Source organism: Microtus ochrogaster, chromosome 15, assembly GCF_000317375.1.
Source record: "Microtus ochrogaster isolate Prairie Vole_2 chromosome 15, MicOch1.0, whole genome shotgun sequence".
Taxonomy (NCBI): Eukaryota; Metazoa; Chordata; class Mammalia; order Rodentia; family Cricetidae; genus Microtus; species Microtus ochrogaster.
In genome coordinates, this window is record NC_022017.1 from 20,511,570 (window position 1) to 20,519,888 (window position 8,319).

Sequence of the window (8,319 nt, forward strand, 5' to 3'; positions counted from 1 at the left end):
GACTAACAGGACTATTCATCCTTGCAGAGGGGTGGCACCCCAGTCCGTCTCAACAACAACTTGAACAGATGATTAGCTAACAAGAAGGAGCCACTCAGCCAGTCATGGGCTCTGAAAGTTCCCAGTTAGCTTAGGAGATAAGTATGCCTTGTGTTGCTCCACAGGAAATAAAATAGGAAGGCATTGTTGGGATCTGGTGCTAGCCCGGATCATAAATTATTTCTCTGGACCAGACCCCAACAGAAACTATCTCTCTGGACCAGCGTGGAGGTGCAAGAATAAAGACACAACTCACATGGCTTTATCGGGAGGGAGATGCTCAGAGATCCCACATGAAATCCTGAGTTCACATCCCAAAGAATTCCTCCACTTTATTGTCCAAACCGCCTTATATATCAAAGCATAACCTGAGGGGGAAATTCATTAGCATTCTATTTCCTACATAACCAGGTGAATGGCTTTTAGTCACGTCCACATTTACCTAGGTCTCCTCTGTCATGTCTTCCTGGTCTGCATGCTAGCTCTGTCACATAGGCTTGAATTAGCATCCCTATTCAGGCATTTTCCAAATTACAAAGAAGGACCTTTTGTTAGGTGAGCGACAGCCTGTCTGGAATGTTATGTGACTACTTCAGGTACTAACTATGGCTTGAAGCCTGGCTGTCATACCATAGAGAAATATGGGTCTACAGGGCATTCCTCTGCCTTATATCCACCCCCCCCCCCAATCTGAGCTCATCTTCTTAATCTGATCCTCATATCATGTTTTCCTAAACCGGAAGCAAACATGATAGGTATTCATGACAACTTCTTTTCCCTTACTTTAAGAGTGTTATTTAGATCAGCAATTTATCACATGTAAACTGGATTTAAGTCCTTGTAATCCAGAGAGTACTACACACAGGACACACACCCCAACCTCCCCTCGACACAGACCTGAATGAACTCAGGTAATGGCTTAGTCTGCTGTTAGGTTTTGATTTTTTCTTACCCTTCTATGTCTCTGTGACTAAAAGTTGAAAAGAAGACCAACTGTGCCCACGACTTGATAGGACAGAAACAAAAGCAGACAAGTGTGGAATATCAAGGAATGTGGCCCAGCACTGCCCTCCCGTTCATTTGACAAGGCAAAGGCGCACGGCACTCCTACCCTCCATAGTATCCATGGTGGGAGCCTTAGGCCTTAGGCCAATTGGACTGTTTCCATCTCTAGTCACAAGCCTTTGGTCATTGTGTGGTTTGACTTGCTTATAGAACATTTGTATATTCTTAAATACATGTTAATGGCTCTTTTGATTTTGATTCAAACAGCCAAAGTGATTTGGTCATAGAGAGAGAAGATAAGACACAAGAAATACAGCCACTAATGAAGAAAGATTGATTGTCTGGAGAAAGATGAAAAAGTTCAGTCTCCCTCCAGCCAGTTGTCATTGATTAGCTCCTAAAAGCCGTCAAACTCAGCCCTCAAGGACTAAAATAATTCCTTTGTCCTATGACACACAGGCATTAGAGTTAGGGAAAGTATCAATGGGGGCTTTCTTAAAGAAAATAATACTTCCAGCTTTGGCCCTTCACCCAGCTAATCTTGCTGGGAAGTGGACCCCATTCTAGGATGAGGGAGGGATAATGGTAACTCAGTGGGCACACCCTCTTGTTTTTATGATCTGGTTCTGTTTATTTTGAGGTTAATGAATTATTAAGCCTCAGACAGACTTTGGACAAGTCCCTAAATATTTACCATGTAGGGGCCTTGATTTTTTTCCAATTAAAGAATTAAAAGGTGAGAAAAAAAACTTAGGTCCATCAGATAGCAATAATTTGTTTTATTAAACTTTGTAAAAGTTAAGAAACACACACACACAGCACAGAGGAGAGAAAGGCTCCCCACAACGTGGAGAAAGACCTCTATTCAGGGCTGGGGTTTTAAGTGGCTCATAAGGATCCCCTGGCCCTTGTTTCAGGATGGTCAGCTTAAAAACAGAGGAAGGCCCCAAAAGATAAAGATGTCTAGGACTGGATTTACACACATCTGATGAGCCTGATCTGGCCACCTGGGAGGAGAATCTCTCCGTGCTGATGGGAATAAAGGTTGTTCAGACCTCTATGTCAGGTCTGAAAGGATTTGGAAGAAGCTGGACATTGGCCATCTTTCTAGTTTACCTGTGTCTCCTTCTAACGTGAAGCCTCCTGCTGCTCACGGGCAAGCAGGGCATCAGAAGGCATCACAATAGAAGTGAGAACACAAAGTCTGTAGTTGCTAAGTTGATCAAACACTTTGGAAGGTTTGCTAATTAGCACATTAACATCAGGGTTTTGTTGTTGGTGAAGTTGAACACTTGCTAATTAGCTATTTAATTAGCTTTAACGGTGATGTTAAGTATACTTAAGATGTGAATATTGGTCAAATCGTTGAGAAACACTTGTGCGTGAATACAACATAACCAGCCTTGTAACCTAGACCTTCAGGTGGTTTGTACTCTACATGGTCCTGTGTCTAACTGATGGAGTAGACATGTCTTGCCTACCAATGCCCACTTCAAGGGAAAAAGAATCTCTTCTGGAATGTTGGGAGGAAATTTTTCAGTCAAAGTGATAGTTTAGATCTGTAAAAGATGCTACAGGATGCTACTGAGTTTACTAAACAGATTTTGCGTTTGCTCCTACTTACTAAGAAATTTTGTTTTAATAAATGTGGCAGAATTTGGTCTGAGGATGGCTGTCCTTGTGAACAGGCTGAGGTCTTGGGACAGTAGTAGTTCATTCCTAAGCAAACACTGTTATTTTCTAAAAAGGTAGTGTGATTGATTTAACAGATCAAGTTAGAGGTCTGAGTGGATTAACACACGCAAGTTTCTCATGTGCACACATAAAGTATAAGTGGTAGCTGTGGTGGGAGAGAGACAGGTTCCTATGTCCACAGTCACCCAGACATTATTGTGTTAGGAAACACATTTACAATTCAGCTGCTCCTAAAACTCAGTGATCAGAAAAAAAAAAGTGTCATGGAATGCCTCCAGGGCTTGGCCCAGAAGTGCAAGCATTAACTCTAGAGTTTTCATTGGCTAACGTTTTGTTACATAGTGCCACTCAGATGTTAGTAAGTTAAAATTTAAAATTCCCTGGAAGAGAAAATCCCTCTCATAACTCTTTCCAAAAGCAAGCACACTTAAGGAAGGAGAGTGGAAGTTTTTTTGAATAGATATGTTCTCGGCTACTAAACATGAGAATGGATAGGTTCTCCACTATTGGACCTGAGAACTGTTTATGACATTAAGTCAATTCTCCAATTGTTCTTAGAAATATCTGTTCATGTCATTTACCAAAACACAGTGTTTTAGAAGCAAGAATCTGTTTCATTCCTTTTGACCACAATGAAATGGTAGCAGTGTAGAAATGGCAAGATTCACATGATTTACACTGACTTGGACACATAGCAACTTAAAAGAATGAGTGCTTCATGTTGGAAATTAAGTTTACTAGTCCCAGAGAGATCATCCAAAAGAATTTAAATAATTCTAAAAACAAATTTGTGCTTTACATTCCTAAATTAATTCATATATATTATATATAAAATATACACAAGATTCAGCTTCCCACTCATGGAGAAATCTGTTTAAGCTTTGTAATGTATATTATAGTTCAAATTTAAAAAGTTATGATAGAATTGTACCTATTGTAGAGACAAGAAAACAAACAAGAAAGAAATGATATTATGAAATTTGACACTGAGTTCCATAAAGGTAATTTGGAAAGCCCTGAGCAGAGTTAAGTACACCAAGGCAGAGAGAGATACCGTTCCCATTTTGTCACTTAAATTTCTTTCTGCTTCAGTTTTCCCATCTGAAAATAAAAACTTACCTCTGTTGAAAACCTAAGTGACTTACTGTAGGAAAACTCGTAGAGAGACATAAGGTACATGGCATATAACATTTTTTTAACGTTTTATTGAACTTCTTATAGTTCTTGATATTGATATACTCATACCTTAAGTCATGTCTTAGTTTTCAAATCTGTAAAAAATTAACATTACAACATTAAAACCAGTCTGAAAGATTGTTACAATGCATTAATTCCTTTTGAAAATAGCAAGTCTACAATTTTTATGCCAAATATTAGCACTAGGAGCTTTTAAAAATGTGTTGTTTCATTTGATTTTACTAACAATAAGAAAGACACGAGATATATTTTATTTTTTCCAACATATCAGTTTTATTGATTATTTGGGAATTTTATACAATGCACCCTCAATATATCCACTGCCCATCCTCCCAGGTCCACTTACGACCCTTGAGGCCTCTTTGTAAGAAGAAAAAAATTATGCCAAGTCCAATTTGTATTGCCCATATATTCATTGGAGCATTCCTCATGTTTTTAGGAGGTGAAAATCAACAACATTCTTTTTAGCTAAGTTTGGCAAATAAGTTCTCAGAGAAACAGGATGCTATAAAATGTGATGGCGTGTAAGTCATGTTTACCCACATGCAAATGTTCAAAGTGCACACTGTTGAAAAAGAAGACACCAAATGTAAAGTAGAAGAATCATTTTGATAAACAAGTACCTCTATATGTATATACTTATATTTTCATGGAGTGATAATCCAGATAAAAGCATATATTAATATCTCATACATTTATACATTTCTAGGAAAAATTTAGAAATATAGTCATTTAGTCTGAATTGTGAACATATGTGTATGTATGTGAAATTTCATAAAATGAGTTTCCCCTAAAGAAATGTTTGGGAAAATGCTGATTCTCCTGAAATAAAGTTTCAAAGTTTCAGGTCCTTATTCTCTCTCTCTCTCTCTCTCTCTCCATCCATTTGGAATCTTTAATAATATATGTGTTCTATTTTTATAAAAATAACACAATTTAAAAAAACCAATAGCTCCCCAAAGACAACAAAATCATTAATGAATATTGCAGCATAAATAGGACTAATAGGGAAAGGGAAAACGGTCCTGATCCAGCTATCATGTTTTCCCTCATCGAGTCAATCATTCCTTTAATAATCTCTCACTGTAACAGATGTTGTGGTAGATGGCACATAAATTGTACGGCAATCTCTAACGCTAATGTACAAAAAGCTCTGGCAAGTCACTTCCAGGGCCCTAATGGAACCTAATGCTGCATTTGCCAGTGTGTGGGGCTGAGGGGAGACAGGGAACAAGCAGGTGAGCAAGGCCGTTGTCACACGAAGAACTTGCTGTTCTTGGGGACAGCTGCTGTGAACAGGCAGAGCCTGTGAGACTTTCTGGGGTGGACACCGGAAGACATCCAAGACCTGGTGTAGGTTTCCATGTGCTCCTCAGAGCACAATACACCTCTGTCACAGCTTTCATTCATAAGGAATGCAGTACATCTGGAGTGGCTTCTGTGTGAGCATGAGTGTGTGCATATGTATAAGTATATGTATATATATGTGTGTGTGTATGAACATATACACACACATGCATACACATATATACACATATAAAAACATATATGTGTATATGTACGTACACACATATATTTTTATTTACTTATGAAAAGCATTTTCTTTATGTGGTTTCTATGTGAGCATGAGTATGTGTGCTTATATATGCATATATATACATATATATATGTATTTCTTTATGAAAAATATTTTCTTGCTGTATTGCCCATTCTAACTAAATGAGCAAGCTTATTTCCAAAACAAAGAATCTTAACATGGTCAAGACAGTCTGAAAACATGCTCATAATGGTAAATGAGAGACCATCCGGGCAGTGGGTATATTGGGAAGGCCTCATCCCCCTGTAAAGACCAGGCTTGTTTTAATCTCATTCCTTGAAATAAGAGAAGGTCTTCTGTGCTTAGGTGGCAAGGAGGATGTCTCTAACTTGGTCTTGATTTTCTAAAGCTGGTTCAAATGCTTCTTAGAAGCAAGAGATTGTATATTTCATGATGAAAACTCTTATTGCTAATTAAAGACTCTTCAGAATTGGTACCTTTTCCCAAAGAGAACCTGATTTCGAGGAATTTTTATTACTGATTGCCCAGATTTCAAATAACAAAGCATTTTAATGAGGTTTATAATTTAGTTTTTAATCCTCAAAGACTTTTAGGGGATTCGTATCTAATCTTGATCACCTTTCATCCTGCCCACGTGTGGCTCCTGGATAGGGTTGTGTACAACCTCAACATTACAGAGGGGATTATGTTTCCACAAGGGAACCTCCAGGGACAAACTCAGGCCATTTTCAAACCACAGCACCAAATGGGGCTTTACTGTGCCATCAAATGAAGGCTTTCCCTTCTGTTCTTTCCTCTCCTTTTTCAAATAAAGAACTATATATTATACAATACAGATAGTCTTCATGATGAGAAGGCTTTACAAACTGAGTCAATAAAACAAGAGGCTCGAGCGCTATGAAACATGGAACAGAAGGCTGTAGACTGAAGAAGTGACGGATCTTTCGCAGAGATCTTCCATAGTGTCATTTTCTTACCTTACTCACTATTAATTGCCTGGTGGGGGATTGAGGGCACATTGACTCTAAAATGTAATAGTGTTTGTAGAGTTTTATTTATTGTAAGCCATTGGAGAAGTTTGCCAAAGGTGAGGCAGCATTTTGGTTATAGTCCAAAGACAGCCAAATTTTCTTGGAGAAACAGGCTAATATTTAGAAGTAGGATATATTTTTGTGTGTCAGAAAAAAATAGCAAAACTAGTGGCCAGACCCTGTGTATGATGTGCCCATTGCTATATTGTGATCTAAGCTTTTCTTCATCTGCTAAGCAGAAAGCAATCACTTCCCACCTCCCTGCCAGTGTACAGAGAGCATCAGGACAGTAACTGTCAGTAACATAGACCTCTGAAAGCAATCTCTGACAGGCACACATAAAATAGCACAATAGCATCCTTTCTTTCCGTTAACACAGCTCTCTGGTTTCATTGTATTCTATCAAGACTTGGCATAGAATATTCACTCAGTGCAAATGGGACACTATCCTAGAGGAAGAAGTTAGGTCTTTGATTAGTGTCAGACAACCAGAAATTTCAACTAACCGGTCAGACCCAGGTCTACTATAGTAGATCAGGCTGACAGTCTTCCTAAAACAAAAAGTTTGTGTCAGGTTGAGAGGTTCAGGGAGTAAAGGAACTTGCCACCAAACAGGCAACCTGATTTGTCACATACACATATACATACACATCACTAAGTACATGTTAAAAAAATTAAGTGAAGATCTTACTGAAATCTGATACTTTAAGGAGAATTTTAATAGATAAAATCTGTAGGTTTGGATCCATTTATTTTGATTTTTATCAGCAAGAATTTTATTTTGAACAGCTGCTAACAGCATCCACATTTCCAGCAGAAGCTCGCCTAGCATCTCCTGTGCTGATATCCAGGATCTCATACTGCTCTGAGCTGATGCAGGCAGAGGGAACAATGCTAGGCAGCTCTGGAGGATCCCTGCTTCTGACTGAATGCTGTTGATGAGGCCTGTGGCGTGACTTCTGATTAGGGCCACAGACTCCCCTGAGAGTCGCTTAAACTAATTCGTGAGGAATCGTGCAGAGTCTGTGCTGAAGTTTTCAATTACAAAACTCATAACACCCCGTGATTACAGCCTAGATTGCTTGCCAGGAAGCTCACTGAGATCATCCATATTTTGGGGTATTCCATCCACTAGGCAGCAAGAAACATGTGTAGAATAAAAAGCGGTATGTTGCAAGGGTCCCTTTAAAGCAACAACACTTCTCTGAACTGAACTAAAATGGCCTTGGTGCGTTGTATTAGCATTGATGCTCATTCCTATTCTACAAGCGTAAAGCTCTGGCTTGTGAATTGGTCTAAAATTCAATATACCAAAGCACAGCATATATACTTAGCTGCCTAATTCGATTAACAATGCTTCAGAGAGCATACTTGACATTTATCTATGAAATATGAGCCCTTTGGGAATTATTTCCCACTCAGAGATACACATAAATCTATATTAATGTTCTCTTCCAAAACCAAAATTTCCCAATAAACAAATCATGTCACTTTTGGCCATTTTCTTAAAATTAGGAATTGAGAATGCTTTTGTGTTGTGGTTCAGTAAAGCCAGAGGAAATGCCTATTTCATTGTCATAGAAAAATGACTTCTATGAGCCCTGGGCAATGTGGCAGATAACCGTGTCTGCACCTCCCAGTGACAACTAAGTTTAAAGTCTGCTCCAGCATCAGAAAATAAATTGGATTCATTTTATTACACTTGTTATGAAATGTAACGGGACAATCTTTCCATTTGAATACTGTAGAACTTTCTCTCTTTCTGTCTGTCTGTCTGTCTCTCTTTCTTTTGAC